Raw genomic sequence first — 10,943 nt, 5'->3', positions numbered from 1 at the left:
GCTGTGATGATGCACCTGTACATGATCTACAGGATCGCTGTTATTGTCTACAGACAGAGGACGCTGTTGTGGTCGGTGAAAATGGGCACTCCTCTACTGTTCAGGGAGCTGCTGTCTTTGTTCGTGTGGCAAAGCGTGTACAGAAAACGTAAATCGATACGATTGATGTTTAAGAATATCAATACATTCTACAGAACTCATAAATTCATCGATCAAAGTTCCTTGAAGAGACTGAGACTGAAGATATCGTTGAGTATTGTAGTTGGTGGTGTTCTGATAGCGTTTAGTGCAGCCGTCATGACTGCACTGTTCAGCAAGGAAGGCATACGTTCGTACGCTATCATGACTTATTTCGGTATCAAAACTCAAAATACAGACACCGACTACATTGGAGTATTCATAGCGTTAGAAGTTTATGTGTTTTACCTTGTGTTTTTCCCTTTTCTGGTTGCAGTGCTCTACCTTTCCGTTTGCACTATCCTTAAGAATACCATTCGGGAAAGTAGCCGGCATTTACAACTGGGTTTGTCCAATAAAACTCATCTATATGATATGATACTAGAGCTCTACTCTCTGGTCGAGTCACTGGAATCGGCGATGTCTTCACCAATATTCTACGTGTTTTCCCTTAACGTGGTGTTAGTTTTCACGAGCCTCGCGTACGCACTTGGATATTACAGCGTTTCGAGATCTTCCACGAGCGCCATCAGCATATGGTGCACCGTAAACGGTTTCTCGTGTTTTTCCATAATCGTTTTTGCATCACAGGTGAATAGAGAGATTTTGGAGCTAAAGAGATTTATGTCTATCATGTCCAGTCAATCCTGGCGTAATGGTGGATCGACAGAGAACTCTAACTTCTATGAGAAGCTCTGCCAGGTGGAGCCGAAACTTTTGTCCGGTTCAAAGATGTTTGAATTTTCTAAAGGTCTGATATTGACGACGTGTGGTGCTATCTTGACGTATGGCTTGCTTATACTACAACTAAGAGATTAAACCGAAAAGAAAAGGGAAAATGATCTAGAATTTCTGAACGTCAGGCTCTTGGGCAACATAAGGACAAAGTTGAATTAGTGAAAATAATAGAACTTACGATTTGAATATATATAGAATGATGTTTTGGTATTACAATGATTTTTTTGTAAGATGGCCGGAAAGAATTGCATATACTCTGTAGAGCAAGAATCTTTCGTCGAAGGCCATAGAACTTATAAAAGTGTTCATTCTGTGACCGATAGTTTTATAACATAAAATGTCTGATGTCATACTGGTGCACTGGAGAGGAATGCTGAAGAGGTATCGAATATCACGAATGTTTGCGAGATACATACAGTAGACTCTCGGTAAGTCGACACCCCAAAATTATCGACAAACATGTCGACTTAAGCGGATGTCGAGTTAGCGGGGTTTCACTCTAAATTTTTGTGCAATCGCTTTTTTGTACGTAATTATATACATTCTAACAATTGTATTAAATAAAATGCTAATTCTCATTAATTTTAATTCGGGGCTGTTCAAAATACAATCAAAACGTATAAAAAAATTTACCTCATGAAAAATAATCAAGTATATTTGCTTGTTTTTCTTTTCGAAGAGAAAACAAAATTTTTTCTACACTATTCAGTTTGTACCGCGATTGTTCAGCTTTTTCCTGACTGCGTAGGAAGTGGCGCATCACATCTAGAGTTTTGAGTGCATCATGGAGAGATGGTGCACACACAGATACTTCTTCATCTTCGAAACATTTGCTTTGGGTGATTGATTCTAGAACATCGTCGTCTGCTAAAACTCCTGAAGTTACAAGGTTAGAGTCATTACTCACAAATTCATCGTTGATACAATCACCCATAGTGCTATTTATGCTTTCTTCACACTTAATCTGGGAAGAATCTTCAGGAAAATTAATCTTTTTATTTTAATTAATTAATTTTCTTTGGAGAAATAATCGTTCTCGAAAGACTCAGAACAAAAACCAACATGACGGGAGCAGTTCCGAATCGTGGCACTCGTGCCTGAGTTCCATGCAGAATCAATCATTTCAACTGCATTTAATACAGAAATTTTTGCGTCGATTCTAGCATCCGCAAATTCACAAATCTTTTGTCTGTAATTTTCTGTAAAAAGTTTTCATACTTAGGATAATTCCTAATTTCCTTGATTGACATTTTTTTGCGAAATATTTTGCTTTCCTTGAATTATTGGTCCTGATAATGGGATCGAGTGAGATTCAGAGATTTGAGAGTTGCTTCCTCTACATCGCTGAATTCTGATTTCTTATGCGTTTTCTGCTTGGTTTATAAGAAGATTCACAAATGCTGAAAAACAATTTCCCTCTTTTTTAGCAAATGCTGAAATGGGTTCCGTGCAACTCCATATTCTTCGGCGAGTTCACTCTGAGTTTTCCTGATTCTAGTTTTTTGAAAATTTAAACTTTGATTTTAAAGTTGAAATATGAAGTTCGCGTGGAGCCATTGCATTCACGGCCGTCGATACTCACTATGATAACCAAATGACATATTCAGCGTCTAACCAGGTTTTGGCTCTTTTTCTTTTACTCCTTTTCCAAGAAATCGTAAAACCGAGTTCCGCCAAAAGCATTCTCCGACACAGACAATATCAAAACTTACAATAGATAAGATTTTTATCCCTATTGGATGTTGACACCACACTTTAGGGATCATCCACACTTCTTTTGACCATGAAAAGAATGAAAGACCTGTCCTGGAAACACCACTAAAATGATAGGCCGGCCAAGAGGCTTCAAACATTCATTCCTCACATGCACGCCACCCCCCCCCCCTCCCTCCATAGCGCAAAAAAGGGACCCATCATATAGAACAAAGGATTATCGAAGTACCCATGGATAACAACAAAAATTTCTTAGAATGGTAAAACACGGGTAATTGTAAAAACCAGTTGTAGTAAAGGGACAAAAGTCGACTTAAGCGGAGTTAGACAAGCATGTGGGGAGTTAGAGAGTTTCCCCTTCGTTGAAATTAGTATTGGGCCAACCAAGGGGAATAATAGATGCCGAGTTATCCACGTGGCGAGTTACTGAGAGTCTACTGTATTTGGCGAATGTATATTAGTCGCATAATTTTAATGTATTTATTACATTTTTATTGAACAGCTCAGTTAAGAGTTAAGGCAGTGTTTTTCGAACCTTTTTCGCTCGTGGCTCCCTTACCCAATTCATAGTTCAACAACGGTGCAATTATTCAATCAGTTCAAGAAATAGATGGCAGCGATGCATCTAAAAAGCATAACACAGATACAAACTTCACGTTAGGTTTACAACACGCACATTCCAGATGTGTCATTTCGTTAAAAATTTTGTTCACTACTCTCTAAAATTTTAAGGTGTAGTTTTGTAAAAAGAGGGACTTTTTTTTTAAAAGAAGAACAGAGAAGACAACTCTACCAAAAGAAAAACCTACAATATATGAAGCAGTATTTGAAGAGTACGGCTTTTTGTATTTACATTCCGACAGATGAATATAAATTTCTCATTAAGCCATTCCAAATTTTGGAAATAGACCGTTGGGGGGAATCAACCGGAAGAATAATATACAAATGTTTTCTTATATACATACTTACATAGTATGATAATTATTTTGTAACCTTGAATATTTGTTCGAACTCATAATGATATTTGCACCCAATATGTATTGCCTTCATAGCAATGTTTCTGTGCATTCCGAATTATATAGAAGAAAGGAAATATTTATATAACGTAAGTAATGTATGCAAGTACATTACTTACATTTAATTCAAATGTAAATGTCTAGCACTATGAACGGAGGCTCTGTGTTTGACTATTCCCATCTCAGTGGAGGCTCTGTGTGTTTTTCGTATGTGTGTATATTGCATGTAACGTAAAAATAAGAAATTTGAGAGACAAAAACTATAAAAAATAACTATATATACATATATATATAAAAACACATATGGCTTTTTTGCGAAATTTTGGAGAAAAATGATTACTGCGTCGTTACTGCGGTTTGATGGGTTGCCATAACTACCGTGGACATAACTATCACAAAAAAAAAATACGGCAACTTCACGATGATCCCGACTCATGTGTTTTGTTATCGGACTTTCGCCAGGGATCACGGGCCACTTCGCGAATTGGTCAATTTCGGGCTTTGAGAGTTACATATATATATTTAGTCTTCTGCCGAAGGGAGACAAATTTGCATTAGAACAGGGGGTTCTAATGCAATAGTGTGTTACAAAGACTGTGTGCCACTAAGACGAACGCCAGGGACCACCTCTTCATCGAAGAAAATTTGGGACAATAGTTTAAAAACAATAAATTATTAGAAATGGATTACCTTTTGGGTTTGATAATACGATTAAATAATCGACGTTTGGGTCGGCAATAGTTTCTACAATAATTATTCCTCTCCATCAGCATCACTATCACGTTCTCGGTTGTGAATGGCTTCGCCATGTTTCTTCTTTTTTCCGTCCTCTTGCTCTACTCTTTTGTTGCCGGTTCATTTTGAATTTGACTCTTGTCTACAACAGCGAGTAATTCCCGCTATAAGGAGTTTTACAATATTTTCTTTCTTCTTTGTTTCTGCTACTGATGAAGGAACTTCATATAGTTCCGAAACGCGTATAGCCGCGTTCGTTTTGGAATTTTGGGTACACCCAAACGTCGATTATTTAATCGTATTAATAAATTATTATCTCATCCAGAAACGAAACCTTTCTAAAGACCTCCAAAGAGTCTGTGCCCCCCCCCCCCTCCGGGTAAAAATAGCTGCATTAAATGGTCTGACTCATTAACTCACTTTTGACTGTGCGACGTTACATTTGCGCAATGCTTCGTTTGAAAGTTTTTTTATTGGTTTTCATTGAATTTCACGTATAAAATGAACATTTTAAGTAATTAAAAAGGTCTAGTGTGTATAATAGTATTTTTTAAAGTTTGTTTTATAAGGAAACTAGCTATAATACCCGGCGTTGCCCGGGTTTTCGTCAATGAGGCTTTTTGGATCATGCGATATCTCCCTCTTTCTTTGACGGACATGCAACTTGTGTCAAAGTTGACCAATATGGCGACATCCAGCGCGAATCATGAAAGAAACAAATTTAGATTTAAAGAAGCGTAGAAATGAATATTTTTTCTCTTTTTGAAGGGCGTAAAGTATTTCGATTCCCCCCCCCCCCCTGAACTTCAAAATATCCATCTCTGCCTATTTCAGCTTTCAAAAATGCTTAATTAAAGCCGTGGAATTTCTTCGATGTGTTTTATGGGTCCATAATTAATTTTAAAAACATCCTAAATTTATGCAGTTGAATATTAAAAGACAATACAGACGCTTCTTCATTTTCGAGCTTGAGAAGATATAAATAAAAGATTGAAATCAATGTTATATATTGTCTGGATATCCAATTCAAAAATAGGTCAGGCTAATTACTTCATACTTAATCTCTAAGCGAACTCAATATTCCAAAAATCGAGAATTCAATACAATTTTTAAAATTATTTATGTGACAGAAAACCCGACTAAATTTCCGCATTTCTACGCTAAAATCGGCAATTTTAACACTGATTTCTATGAGGATCACCCTTTACCTGACGCTCAAAGGGAGGATGATTATGACGTCAATTCAAAAAGAACCATTATGAAGGCATAAACTATTATGCATATACATTACACTAACAGGATTAAAGTGACAAACCGTTGTAAAGGCATATACACGTCTGAAACGCATTGCTAGGGAACCACGGTAACCAAAGTAAACGTTTGTTGAGGTCCAGAAACCATTGTTGCCCAACAGTTTTTCTGCCCGTTTGGGGCATTTGCCCTCCTCTGACGAAATTTTAAAGTAGCCTATCGTTCAAGTCGTGTCCCATTTGGTATATATGCAAAATTTGGCGACGATCGATCTAAAATTGTAGATTTGTATAGAGAACATACACACACACAGACAGAAAATCAATTTTATATATATAGATTTGGTTTCGTAGGACTTTTCAAAAGAATTTAATTTTTGGAAAGTTTATCCTGATTTCCGATGTAAAATTTTTTTTCCTATGACCCTGAACATAAATTGCTTATGAACTAATTCAAGTGATTGAATGGATGGAGACCTTCCTCATTGACCGCAGCAAGTTCGTCTCATTCAAGAGCCAGAACTCCCCATTTTTTCATGTTAAGTCTGGCACGCCCCTGGGTTCGGTCCCTCTCACCCATTTTTATCTTTAATTTACATCAATGATGTACCTAACTCCATTAGCTGCCAGATCAGACTCTTCGCAGATGATTGTGTCATTTACCAAACAGTTTTGTAATATATCCGACCAAGAGAATCTGTTCAACACAACCTTAACATTATTTCCGAATGGTGCTCAACTTGGGAATTTCCCCTCAACTTCTCAAAAACACTTTTTATGAAAGTTACGCGCAAAGAATACCCATCGACATTCCTTATTTAATCAACAATTTCTTTATCTCTGGGGTTTCCCATTATAAATGCGTGGACGTTATAATCTCTGCCGATCTCCCATGGAATCTTCACGTTGATTATATTTCTCGCAAATGTCCCCAAAAACTTTTTTTCCGTCTTCGTAACCTGAAAAAATCCACCCGTCATGTCCATCACTTGTGCTTCTACATGTCTACTGTATATCCTCCGTGTTCTCTCCTATGTCTGTGAATATTGAGACCCCCCATACGCAAACCAACATAGACAAATTAGTACCTATCCAAAATAAGTCCACTCGCTTCATTTTTGACTGTTCGTCTTCCTCTGTCTCCATTTCTGAGTTCAAGCGCCAACTCAATAGCCAACCGTTTACCTTTCTTATACTTATCTTTCGTTTAGCTTTTCTTTTCAAAATTCACCGTAGGTTTTTTTAATATCGACCGCATTCTAATAAACCCTCACATTTTTCTTTTAGAATTAACCATCCAAAAAATTGCAGCCCATCTTGCTTCTTCAGATTGTCATAAATCTAGTTTCTTCCCAAGAACTATTACCGACTGGAACAACCTCCCACCAAATATTGTAGATTGTACTATGATTTCCGCATTTTCTTGCAACATCAATCGTCAGTTTTGCATTCTTAACGACCGCATCCTCATGTATAGGCCTCGGCCAAGAAATATTGAATAAATAAATAAAGTGAATAAATATATATAATTTTTTCTAAATATAGAATAAAAATGTTTTTTTTTTCCAAATATTTGTTATCACATGGTATATGGAGGTCCCCAAAATCATAACCACACACATTTGCCCCTTCGCTTACAAACTATTCGCAAGAAATTTCGATGATCACTATTCGACAAATGGACGATAAATATGGTAACCTTGTCCTAACCTAACCACACGTTAGGAAAAGGGAAAGCAGATGGAGGGGGAAAAAGGAAGAAAAAAAAATGAAATTAAAACAGTATAATATATAACTACAGGTGAGAGAGAGAGAGAGGATAGAAATTTTAGCTATACGAAGTAGTTTTCTGTTTTCACTCTCTAGCAACCAGTTCTATTTTGCTCTTTTATGCGTATGATAGTATAGAAGGATAGATAAATGTGAAAAGAACAACTTCGTAGGGTTACAACAAAGCCTCGCGATGATGAGGAGAAAGGAAAGAAAACACAGAGGGCTTATTTGAATTCATTTCACAGTCTTTTGGACGCAATATTACGTCCTTGATCGTAAAATGGTTAATATACAGCTGAATTCATTAAATTAACTAAACAAAATAAAATCTTGATCTAGTCAAGATCTTTCAATTCTCGAAAACCCCAGTTTAATTAAAGTTTTTTTTCCCATTAAATTTAGAAGAAAAAAAATTAAATTTTTTTATACCCCTCATATAAAAAGAAATGGAAATTTAGACGGATGAAATTACGACATCGATGTTTTCAATCAACTCTTTAGAAAATTTTCTTTACGCAAAGTTATTATTATTATTATTATTACTATATTTATTTTCCCCCCATTGATACTCTTTCTCAATCATGAATTTAATGCTTTTGATGGCATTTTTACCGCGGCTCTTTTAATTTTACGAGCACATCTTGGCTTTTGTTGACGCCAGTCTTATTACGCTTTTATTAATTTTCGTCAATGCCCCAGCTTACTTTCAACTCATATTATACCTGATATAATGGCATCAAAAATATTATCTTAAGGTTTTTTCTTTTAATTTTCTTTTGTGAGCTTGTTGACTTCTTGAAGGAAAAAGAAGTCTTTTTTGGAATATTTCTTTCATCGCCATTTTTTTGACATTAAAATTAAAAAAAAAAATTGTCTTTGATATTAATAATTTTGAAAACAAGATCAATAGATTCTAGATATATCAGTAATATATATCCATATTAGTTTCGAAAGCATTGAATATATTCTGATGGAAATGATAAATTAAGGCAGTATAAGATGTCTACAAAAAGATATTTTTTAGATAGTGAGCAAGATTAGATGGAATTTCCTCTCATCCTGACTGCAAACACCCGCTCTATATCGGCGAAAAATATATAATAAATAAGAATTTAATGAAATTTTGACTACGAGTATTTGTAGAAATTCCAATTTTTTCCCCAAAGGATTTTCTTTTCTCTTTCGGAAGGAATATTAGAGTCATTTTCTCATTTTAATCGGATTACTTGTGGACCTGAAATAACTCGATATACATCGCAAATAGCAAGACGGTATCACCTTTTGCTGCAAGAGGAAGACGAGTTGTATCGGGGATATAATACTAATGTAATTCCATAGACACGCTTGCCATCTCTGGCGGCTGAAATAACTCACAAATTAATTTTAATAGCAATTAGTAAATGCTGAAATAAACTAGTAGTTATTTACAACAAAAGATATTGAATAATTAATAATGCTGCCAAAGGTCTGAGCAGTGGCATAACTGCAGAGGACGAGCATCTGCAACACTCGGGCACCCACGCCATTGCTGAGAACGAGTATGTTATTGCCCCATGCTCCGAAACCACTGCTGAGGAGGTGCACCAGTATCCCTTGTCTCCTACGCCACAGTTGAGGATGAGAATTACAAGTTCTCCAGCTACTACCTCACCATATACGACGAACATCTACATCCTATATATCACCATATACGACGAACATCTACATGCTATACATAACTATATACGACGAACATCTACATTCCCCAGCTTTTACGTTCATTATATACGACGAGTGTCCATATTCCTAGGTGCTCACACTTTTGCTGAGGACGAGCGTCTATACTTCACAGATCCGACGCTATTGCTGAGGTTTAGCAAGAACATTCACATCTCCTTGGCTCCTGGACGAGCATCTCCAGTTCACAGCTCCACGTCACAGCTCAGAACGGGTATCTCCCGATTCCGCCAACACTACAGGGAAAGAGTGTATCAGCATCTCCGTCTCTTACACCATTGTATGCATCCACATCTCTCCAGTCCCGAAGCCACTTTCAACGTAGCGAATTTCATATCTTTTCCCGGATCCACCTACTGCTGATGACGAGTATCTACATCACCCTATTCAAGAAATTTTACGATCGTACCCGCGATATAAAGACCATTTAGAAAATTCTTAATACTGAACGAATTTTTCCGAGCTCTTGGGCGTATAAAATCAGACCCCAACTAACAAACAGATTTTAACGGATCCTACAATTGGACCCCGATATAATGAAGTTTGATGTAATGAATTTGTAAAAGATATTGTGCGAGAATGTTGTTTGCAAAAGCACGTATATAATGATCTTCATCGTTTTTATCTGATTCATCAAATCGGGGAAATGTTATCGGGGGGTTGAGTGAAACATACTAGACTCATTTTTTCAGACGCATCAAATTCATCAATTACACCAGGACCCTGGCGATAAACTAAATTACCCTGATAAAAGCGTTAAATTTCAAGTGTTTATCAAATTAACCAAGTCCGTTTAATTATTACGCATGAACGTTGATAAAAGTGATGGATTTATCAAACACGGTTGCGATTATGCATAATAACCGATTTTTAACCAGAACACACATTTTGAAAAATCTTGTTAAAATTCTATGTATAGTATGGAATATATCGCCCCCCGGGACTAGGCTACTGCTAAGGATGAGGATTTCTTATCCTTCGACTCCTACGCCACTATATACGAAGAGCATCCAAATTCCTCGTCCTTACATAGCGCGAAGTTATCTACCTACCGACAAGGCCCTCACAAGGATGGGACTGACAGCCGTGGGGCCAGAACAATTATCATATTTTTTTTCATACTATAAATTATCGTGAATTATTGGGGGAGGGACAGCCTTCGGATTCCTTTGCGCAATTCCTATACCTATGCGCAACATATTCTACATAAAATGAGCTTCCATCGATACACGTACATGATTTGCATTATGGGAATTCAATTTGTGATAATAAAACCAAAACAACTTTGCTCAAAAAGTTGACAAAACGAGGAATTTTATGGAAACGGATAAAGGGCAAGTAAAGGATAGGTTGAAAATGCTATATCCCATAAAAGCCGGACGTTAGATTTTTCAAGAGGGCGCACGCGAGTATTAAAAATGCTCTTTACAGTGGCACGGCTCTGGTAAAGTTGCGTTTAGCACTGCCTATTTCTTATAAAATTGCTTATTCCGTGTGTTTAAGGTCGTGTAAGTGCCAAATGAACATTAGCGCACCGTGGTGAACTTTACTCCAAAATAAGTGCTCCGCTACCGAAAAATATAGGGAACCAATGGACTACAGCATATACAGGGTGTTTCAAACAGAATCATCCGATTTAAAAAAAACCATTACTATTCAGCTTTTAATGCAGTTTGATCGAATAATGTGTAGATAGAACAAGGGGAAAATCTCGAGTTTCACGCAGTTGCCGACAGGTAGCGTTCTGGCGATTCAGTTAAACATCACTGGCCTCCAAGATCGCCGGACCTCACAACAGTGTGCGATTTCTTCTTGTGGGGGTTTA

This window comes from Pholcus phalangioides, unplaced genomic scaffold (genome assembly GCF_987345545.1).
Source record: "Pholcus phalangioides strain wild (caught in Gottingen) unplaced genomic scaffold, Ppha-v1.0 ptg000012l_1, whole genome shotgun sequence".
NCBI lineage: Eukaryota > Metazoa > Arthropoda > Arachnida > Araneae > Pholcidae > Pholcus > Pholcus phalangioides.
The sequence above is the reverse complement of the archived record's forward strand: the minus strand, read 5'-3'. Positions refer to the sequence as shown.